Raw genomic sequence first — 8,993 nt, 5'->3', positions numbered from 1 at the left:
GTGAGCTGTGATGCCACAGCACTCTACCCAGGGCAACAGCTTGAGGCTCTGTCTCAAAAAAAAGAAACTTTCCTTCATTTGGCTTCCAGGACACCTGTTCCAGGGAGTTCTCCTTCCTCACTGGTCATTACTCACTGCCTTGGTCATCTCACGAGTCCATGCTTTTAAATACCATGTACACACTAATGGTTTTCAAATTTATACCTCTAATCCTGACTCTGCCCTTTACTCCAGATTCATAAATCTAACTGCCTATTCATGTGCCTACCTAAATGGTTAACAGGTCTCTCAAGTTGCACAAGTCCAAATTTGAGCCCCTGATACATACCTCCCAGCACCAAAATCTGCTGTTCTTTCAGGATTCTACATTCCAGTAATTACCAATTCTATCCTGCCAGTTACTTATAAAAAAAAAAATTGGCTGGAGAAATTTTATTCATTTGTCTTACATGCTACACTCAAGCCATTAGCAAATTCTATTGGCTGTAACACCAAAATATCTAGAATCTCCTTCTCATTCATGTCATTACTGCCCTGGACCAACTCACTGTGGTGGGCAGCTCTTTCCTGGATGACTATAATAGCTTCTTATTTGGTCTCTCTGTTCCATTCTCAACCTCATCCCTTGCAGTCTATTCTCAACATGGCACAGTGATTCTTTAATATACATGTGAAAACACAAAATTCTTCCTCATTAGTATAGTGGTGAGTATACACATGAAAGGGGAAAAAGGCTGGGCGCAGTGGCTCTCATCTGTAATCCTAGCACTTGGGAGGCCAAGGTGGGTGGATTGCCTGAGCTCATGAGTTCAAGACCAGCCTGAGCAAGAGCGAGACCCCATCTTTAAAAAACTAGCCAGGTGTTGTGATGGGCGCCTGTAATCCCAGCTACTTGGGAGGCTGAGGCAAGAGGATCACTCGAACTTAGGTATTTGAGGTTGCTGTGAGCTGTGACACCACAGCACTCTACCAAGGGTGACCAAGTGAGATTCTGTCTCAAAAAAATAAAGGTGGGGATGGGGGAGTTTAGGTAAAATAAATAAATAAAAAAACACAAAATTTCTCTGCTTAAAAGTCTCCAGTGATTGGGCGGTGCCTGTGGCTCAGTGGGTAGGGTGCTGGCCCCATACACCGAAGGTGGTGGGTTCAAATCCATCCCTGACCAAACTGCAACAAAAAAATAGCTGGGTGTTGTGGCAGGAGCCTGTAGTCCCAGCTATGCAGGAGGCCGAGGCAAGAGAATCGCCTAAGCCCAGGAATTGGTGTGTTGACACCACAGCACTCTACTGAGAGCGATAAAGTGAGACCCTGTCTCATTAAAAAAAAAAGTGTCAGCAGGCAGGAGAGGCCTTTTCCGGGAAGGCGACAAAATGGCAGAAGTGGAGCAAAAGAAGAAGCAGACCTTCTGCAAGTTCACCTACCGTGGCGTGGATCTCGACCAGTTGCTGGATATGTCCTAAGAGCAGCTGATGCAGCTTTACAGTGCCCGCCAGCGGTGGCTAAACAGAGGCCTGTGCCACAAGCAGCACTCACTGCTGAAGTGCTTGTGTAAGGCCAAGAAGGAGACACCACCCATGGAGAAGCCAGAAGTGGTGAAGACACATCTGCAGGACATGATCATCCTACCTGAAATGGTGGGCAGCATGGTGGGTGTCTACAATGGCAAGACCTTCAACCAGGTCGAGATCAAGCCTGAAATGATCGGTCACTACCTAGTGGAGTTCTCCATTATCTACAAGCCTGTGAAGCATGGCCGACCAGGCACTGGGGCCACCCACTCCTCCTGCTTCATCCCTCTCAAGTAGGCTGCCCAGTCAATAAAGATACTTCTCCAGTTTTAAAAAAAAAAAGTCTCCATGACTTTTCCACCTTTCTCAGAGAATTAAAGTCTTCCTTTTAATCTGGTCCTCCATGATCTGGTCACCTCTATAACCTTATCTGCTATTTTTAAGTTTGTTCACTGCTCCAAAAACACTGGCCTTTTTGGTGTTCTTCAAACATGCCAGGCAAATGTCCACTTCAGAGCCACTGCACCACTTCAGAGCCACTGTAGTTTTCTTTACCAGTGATATTCTTTCCCCAGGTCCCTATGAGCCTGGCTCTCTCTTTGCTCAGAGCTCAAAAGTCACTTTCTTGGTGAAGTCTTTCCTGATCACTCTAGCACCCCCATCTACCTTCTCTGCTTTACTTTTCTCTACAACACTTATCACCATCTGACATATTTTAATTTTTGTTTTCTTTCCTTAGATCTAGAGACAAATTGGAATATTTTATTTATTTATTGTTGTCTTTCCACACTGGAATGTGCAAACTCACTCAAAGCAGAGACTTTTATCTATCTTCTTCACTGCTGCATTCCTAATAACTAAAACAGTACCTGACTTAGAGTAGGTACACAATAAATATTCATTGAAAATATATATTTTAAAATCTTGGTATGAATTTGAAAGACCATTAAACATACTTTTCTTCTACTCATCACTCTATCTAATCTAGCTAAAAAAAATCTGTTCTGCTTTCTCATCCCATTTGCTTTTTCTACAGTCAACCCTACAAATATGCCCTCTCTCTTCTTCTAATTCTCTCCTTTAAAATGATTATTCTCCTTTTTCAAACTTACCTCCTTCCACAAAACTCCAAATTGGGCCAGTTGGCCTCTTGTCAAAATAACCTAAAAAATAAAAATAGTTTTTGATTGGTATGCTAGGATTATGTGGAACTCTTTTTTAAGACAGAGTCTCACTACCGTGTTTCCCCAAAAATAAGACTTACCCAAAAAATAAGTCGTAGTAGGATTTGTATGCATTTGTTAAACATAAGCCCTACCCCAATAATAAGACCTAGTGATGCATTTCAGTGCAGAGCAGTAAGGAAGACTGGAATACCTTTTATCTGCCACAGCTCCTTTCTCAGAGCCATTTGCACATGCATGGGTGCGTGGGTGGTAACCACGGTCATAGTCATCCTGTTGTGCATGTGCAAACGGCTAAGGGAAAGGAGTTCATGCATCACTAGCGCCAGCCCCACCAAGGTTGGCTCCCCCTGTCAAGTTCCAGAAGAAGAAGACTTAACTGTATTTGAATAAATGTAGATTGTTGTATTATACTTAATAAAAATAAGACATCCCCTGAAAATAAGGCCTAGTATGTCTTCTTTTTTTTTTTTTTTTTTTTAGTAGTATGTCTTCTTGAGAAAAAATAAACATAAGACAGTGTCTTATTTTTGGGGAAACACGGTATGTCACCTTTGGTAGAGTGCTGTGGCATCACAGCTCACAGTAATCTCAAACTCTTGGGCTTAAGCGATTCTTTTGCCTCAGTCTCCCAAGTAGGTGGGACTACAGGTGGCTGTCACAATGCCTGGTCATTTTTGTTGTAGCTATCATTGTTGTTTAGCTGGCCCAGGCTAGGTTTGAACCCACCAGCCTATGTGGCCAGTACCCTATTCACTGAGCAACGGGCACTGCTCTATGTGGAACTTTTTAAGAGTAATAGTCTTATAAAGACGTAATTCATATATGCCATTAATTCATTCACTTTAAGTGTACAATCCAATGACTTTTAATATGTTCACAGATATGTGCAACTTTTACCAAGTATATTTTAGAACAGTTTCATCACTTCAAGAAAAAACCTATATTCTTTAGCTCTCACTAATGTCCCACTTCTCATCCCTGCTCCCCCCAGCCCTAAGCAACCACTCATCTATTCGAGTCTCCATAGATTTCCCTATTCTGGGCTTTCACATAAATGGAATCATATAGGATATGGTCTTTTCTGACTGGCTTCTTTCACCTAGCATAGTATTTTCAAGGCTTCTTTTTTTTTTTGAGACAGAGCCTCAAGCTATTCCTCTGGGTAGAGTGCCGTGCCATTACAGCTCACAGCAACCTCCAACTCCTGGGCTCAAGCGAGTCTCCTTCCTCTGTCTCCCAAGTAGCTGGGACCACAGGCACCCACCACAATGCCTGGCTATTTTTTGGTTGTAGCCATCATTGTTGTTTGGCGGGCCTGGGCTGGATTTGAACCTGCCACCTTGGGTGTACGTGGCTGGTGCCTTAGCCACTTGAGCCACAGGCGCCAAGCCTCAAGGCTTCTTAAAATCATATAATTTATCAATGGCTCCTCATGACTTAAGGGATTAAACCAAACTCCTTTGCCTAGAATGCATGGCTCTCTCTATAAGGGCAGAACCTGTCCTTCCTGCCTTATTTCCCACTCCTGCCCTAAATGTTCCCTCCCTTTCCAGTTAATTTTCTTCCCTCCGACTGGAACAGGTTGAGAACTGCTGCTGTAGAGGGAGCCGTGGCACTCTAGCCCAGGAAATAGAGTGAAACTTTGTCTCCAAAAAAACTACTCTGTCCTGAAAACTCTACTAACCTCCTTCAGCTCTTTCCCAGTCTCTCTATTCAAAATGATCTCACTGAAATAGACCTGAGTTTGTAATTCTCTAAGATAATTAACATATTAGCATTTTTGCTATCATTTCTCCAACCAGTGTTGTTCATTAAATAGAAACCGTGTCTCAGTCATCATTACATCTCCTAAAAGAACAATGTCCTTGTTTATTTATAAATTAGTGTGTTTCAGCTAGCTTCTATCCACCTCCACCCACCTGATTCCCTTGTTTAGGTATATTCTAACTTGTCTACTACCAATTAGCATTAGTTTAGCACTTTGACATCATTATTTTATTTAACTCTGTTAAGTATTTTTTAACCGCCTTTTTAAAAAATAAATAGTTTCATGGCTTGGCGCCTGCCACATGCACTGAGGCTGGCGGGTTCGAGCCCGGCGCGGGCCAGCTAAACAACAATGACAACTGCAACAAGAAAATAGCCGCGCGTTGTGGCGGGCGGCTGTAGTCCAGAGAGTCGCTTAGGCCCAAGAGTTTGAGGTTGCAGTGAGCTGTGACGCCAGGGCAATCTACTGAGGGTGAAATAGTGAGACTCCTTCAAAAAAAAAAAAAAAAAAAGAAAGAAAGAAAGAAAAGAAAAGAAAAAGAAGAAGAAATAGTTTCACTTTGTTGTCGGGGCTAAAGTGCCATGACGTCAGCCCAGCTCACAGCAACCTCAAACTCTGGGACTCGAGGGATCCGCCTGCCTAAGCCTCCCGAGTAGCTGTGACTACAAGGCACACGCTATGATGCCCGGCTAAGTTTCTTTCTTTCTTTTTTTTTAAGTAGAAACGGTCTCACTCTTGCTCAGGCTGGTCTGAACTCCTGAGCTCAGGCGATCCACCTGCCTCGGCCTCCCAGAGTGCTAGGATTACAGGCGTGAGCCCCCGCGCCCGGCCCAACTATCCTTTAGTTTACAAATGAGGCAGCTGAAGCTTAGAGTAGAGTGGACGTCCAAACCTGCGCCCCTTCTACCACTTCTGCCAGTTCTTGACTCCCTCTGCTACCGTCTCCCAAACCTCCAGCCCCCCGCAGTCTTTCCCTCGGCAATTCTAACTTTCTTCTTCCGGATTCCAGGCTCACGCCCATTCTTCCGCATTGCTTCTGCACTTACTTATCCCTAATCAAAGATTCTTCCCAAGGCCTCGTCCCTCACAACTACACCGCAAACCAGAAACTCTGTACTCACAACACGCAAAGACTCCGACTCATAGAACCCAACCGAAAAGCCAAAGTCAAATCAAGTAGGGACTCGGCGCCACTGAAAGGCCATGAATCCGCCCAATGGCCCGCAAGCTTACAAGGCTCTGGGGCTTGCGCACCAATCGGAAGAGTAGTCACAGGGGAGCCCCGCCGCGCACAGGTTGCCGGGAAGTGTAGTTTTTCTCTTGCACGCCTCTCTGCGCAGGTGAGGAACTAGAGCTGCAGTTCAGCTAGTCAGGTTGGGGATGTTGGGTTGTTTGGTGTGGGAATGGACTAGTTTCGGGCACTTCCAATTTAAGCTTGCTCAACAACTTTGTTTTTATGAAGAGTGATGCAGAAATACTATCCTAATCATGGAATGGCTCACAGGAGTACTGCAGAGTGTTATGGTACATAACGTTATATGTTATAATTTATAAGCTAGTCTCAAGAAGGTGAAGATTCTAAAAAAATGTTTCTCCTTCAATGACCTGGTGGCTTAGAGCCAGAATAGGACCTGAGGATCAATTTCTAAGGTCAGGTGTTTAAGTATTTAAATGCTACTGTTTATTAACATTCTTTTTTAACAGGTGTAAAAAAATAGCTTTACTCATTAAAGCAAGTTCAAAATCACATTGTCTCATTCTTCCCAGAGAGCAAAAGGTAGGGGTAGAAGAAAAGGCATTTTAGTCTCAGAGTTGCAGCTACCACCGTGGAAAAGCTGTGACTCTTCACTGGTGTAAGCTCTAAGAACGTCTACATGAAATTTGCCATTTTCTATAGGCACACCTTGTTTTATTGAAACATGGCTTTATTGTGCTTTTTGCAAATTGACGTTTTATGGCAGACATAAGCAATATTTCAAGTTCTTTCTTTCTAGCTCTCTGAAAGAGTGGCACTTCGACCGGCAGAGATCTCACAGACCAAGGCTTGTACAAAAGGTCTTTATTGGTAGGGGAGGGAGGCTGCAGAACAGCACTAAGGAGGAGAGAAAAAGAGGAGAGAGAAGAGGGGAGAAAGGGAGAGCAGAGAAGAGCAAGGGGGGGAAGGGAGATAGAGAGAGAAAGGGAAGAAACGTACCCTTATATAGAGAAGTCTGAGAATGGTGATGGGATGGTGGGATAACCAATAAGGAGTTATTGCTGCGGTCGAAAGAGTTGTTAGGGGTGGGCAGTGGGTAATTGGAACAGAGTGATGAGGTAAGCCACTCCCTGTGCTTGGGGAGTTGTAACTTTAAGAGTAGGAAGGGCCTTTCTGAGGCAATTATCTAACAGTCTCTCTCTCTCTCTTTTTTACTTATTTTTTTTTTTCTGAGACCAATTCTCCCTCTGTCACCCTGGATAGAGTGCTATGGCATTGTGATAGCTCACAGCAACCTCTAACTCTTTGGCTCAAGTGGTCCTCTTGCCTCAGCCTCCTGAGTAGCTGGGACTACAGGAGCCCAGTGCAACGTCTGGCTAGTTTTTCTATTTTTATTTTTTTTAGATGGAGCCTCAAGCTATCCCCCTGGGTACAGTGCCATGGCATCACAGCTCACAGCAACCTCCAACTCCTGGGCTCAAGCGGGTCTCCTGCCTCAGCCTCCCAAGTAGCTGGGACTACAGGTGCCCGCCATAACGCCCGGCCATTTTTTGGTTGCAGCCATCATTGTTGTTTGGCGGGCCCGGGCTGGGGATTCAAACCCGCCACCTTAGGTGTATGTGGCTGGTGCCTTAGCTGCTTGAGCCATAGGCACCGAGCCAGTTTTGCTATTTTTAGTAGAGATGGGTCTCAGTTCTTGCTCAGGCTGGTCTCAAATTGGTGTGCTCAAGCAATGGATTACAGGCGTGACCCACTATGCCTGGTCAGCTCTTTTATTATTAATATATCAGTTATGGTGATCTGTGATCAGTGATTTTTTTTTGTTTACTTTTTTTAGAGGGTCTTGTTGCCAAAGCTGGAGTATAGTGGCAGGATCTTAATTCGCTGTAACTTCAAACTCCAGGGCTCAAGGGCTCCTCATGCCTCAGCTGCCCAAGTAGTCACCATGCCCAGCTCACTTTTTAATTTTCTATAGGGATGAGGCTTGGCTATGTTACTCAAGCTAATCTTAAATTCCTGGCCTTGAGGGATCACATCTTGGCCTCCTAAAGTCCAAGGATAACTGACATGAGCTTTCATACCCAACATTATATTACTATCATGATTGTTTGGGGTGCCACAAACCACACTCATATAAGATGGCAATTTAGGGGGTGGTGCCTATGGCTCAAGGAGTAGGGCACTGGCCTCATATACTGGGGGTGGTGGATTCAAGCCTGGCCCTGGCCAAAACTGCAAAAAAATAAATAAAAATAAAATGCTTTAAAAAAAAAAGATGGCAAATTTAATCCATAAATGTTGGGTTTTTTGTTTGTTTGTTTGTTTGTTTTTGAGACAGAGTCTTACTTTGTTGCCCTTGATAGAGTGCTATGCCGTAACAGCTCTCAGCAACCTCAAATTCTTGGTGTTAAGCAATTCTCTTGCCTCAGCCTCCCAAGTAGCTGGGATTACAGGTGCCTGACACAATGCCTGATTATTTTTTTTTTTTGAGACAGAGCCTCAAGCTGTCACCCTGAGTAGAGTGCTATGGCATCACAGCTCACAGCAACCTCCAACTCCTGCCTCCACCTCCCAAGAAGCTGGGATTATAGGCATCTGCCACAGCGCTTGGTTATTTTTTTTTTATATTTGTCATTTTTGTTTGGCGGGCCCAGGCTGGATTTGAACCCGCCAGCTCAGGTGTATGTGGCTGACGCCTTAGCCGCTTGAGCCACAGGCGCCAAGCCTTATTTTGGGGTTATAATTGTCATTGTTGTTTGGCAGGCCCAGTCTGCGTTCCAACCTTCCAGTCCTGGTGTATGTGGCCGGCGCCCTAGTCGCTGAGCTACAGGCACCGAGCCCTAAATGTTGTGGATATTCTGACTGCTCCACACACTGGCCATTTCCCTATGGTTTCTCTCCTTCTCCTTGGGCCTCTTTATTCCCTGAGACACAGTGGTATTGAAATTAGGCCAGTTAGTAACCTTACAATGACCTCTAAGTGTTCAAATGAAAGAGTCAGATGTCTCTCACTTTAAATCAAAAGCTAGAGATAATTAAGCTTAGGGAGTAAGGAACATAGAAAGTCCAGATAGGCAGAAAACTCCTGCCTCAGCCTTCCCAGTGGTAGAGTCAGGACAGGTTGTTTCAACAGTTACTAGGAAAAACTGGCTTTAGGGTTACAATAGCTGGGTTTGTAACCTAGACTTAACCCAAATTTAACTTTTGGAGCTGGTGTTATGTGCTTCAAGTGCTTTTTCCCTTTGGCTTCTCTACTGTGATTTAGTTGGATATGGCAAGATCCAATTTATATAATCAACTTTCTTTTCTTTTTTTTAATTTATTTATATTTTTGA

At 44.2% G+C, this 8,993-nt stretch overlaps 1 protein-coding gene and 1 pseudogene across 2 annotated transcripts in view; one reads left to right on the top strand and one right to left on the bottom strand.

Annotated features, from left to right (window-relative positions):
- CCDC77 (coiled-coil domain containing 77) overlaps nucleotides 1-5,639 on the bottom strand; it is a 54,030-nt gene extending 48,391 nt beyond the window's left edge. The window contains exons 1-2 of the mRNA XM_003796493.3: nucleotides 5,585-5,639; nucleotides 2,621-2,671 (exon numbers count right to left, since the gene is read on the bottom strand). The gene's annotated coding sequence lies outside the window, so the exon portion shown is untranslated. The remainder of the gene's footprint in view (nucleotides 1-2,620; nucleotides 2,672-5,584) is intronic.
- Nucleotides 1,353-1,838, top strand: LOC100942950 (annotated as a pseudogene). Its single transcript, XR_001161552.2, has one exon. The product of XR_001161552.2 is annotated as a 40S ribosomal protein S15 pseudogene (transcript).
- Nucleotides 5,640-8,993: the final 3,354 nt, after the last annotated feature.

The sequence above is a fragment of the Otolemur garnettii genome, unplaced genomic scaffold (assembly GCF_000181295.1).
Source record: "Otolemur garnettii isolate 467f Iridium unplaced genomic scaffold, OtoGar3 scaffold00104, whole genome shotgun sequence".
Classification (NCBI taxonomy): Eukaryota; Metazoa; Chordata; class Mammalia; order Primates; family Galagidae; genus Otolemur; species Otolemur garnettii.
The sequence above is the reverse complement of the archived record's forward strand: the minus strand, read 5'-3'. Positions and strand labels throughout refer to the sequence as shown.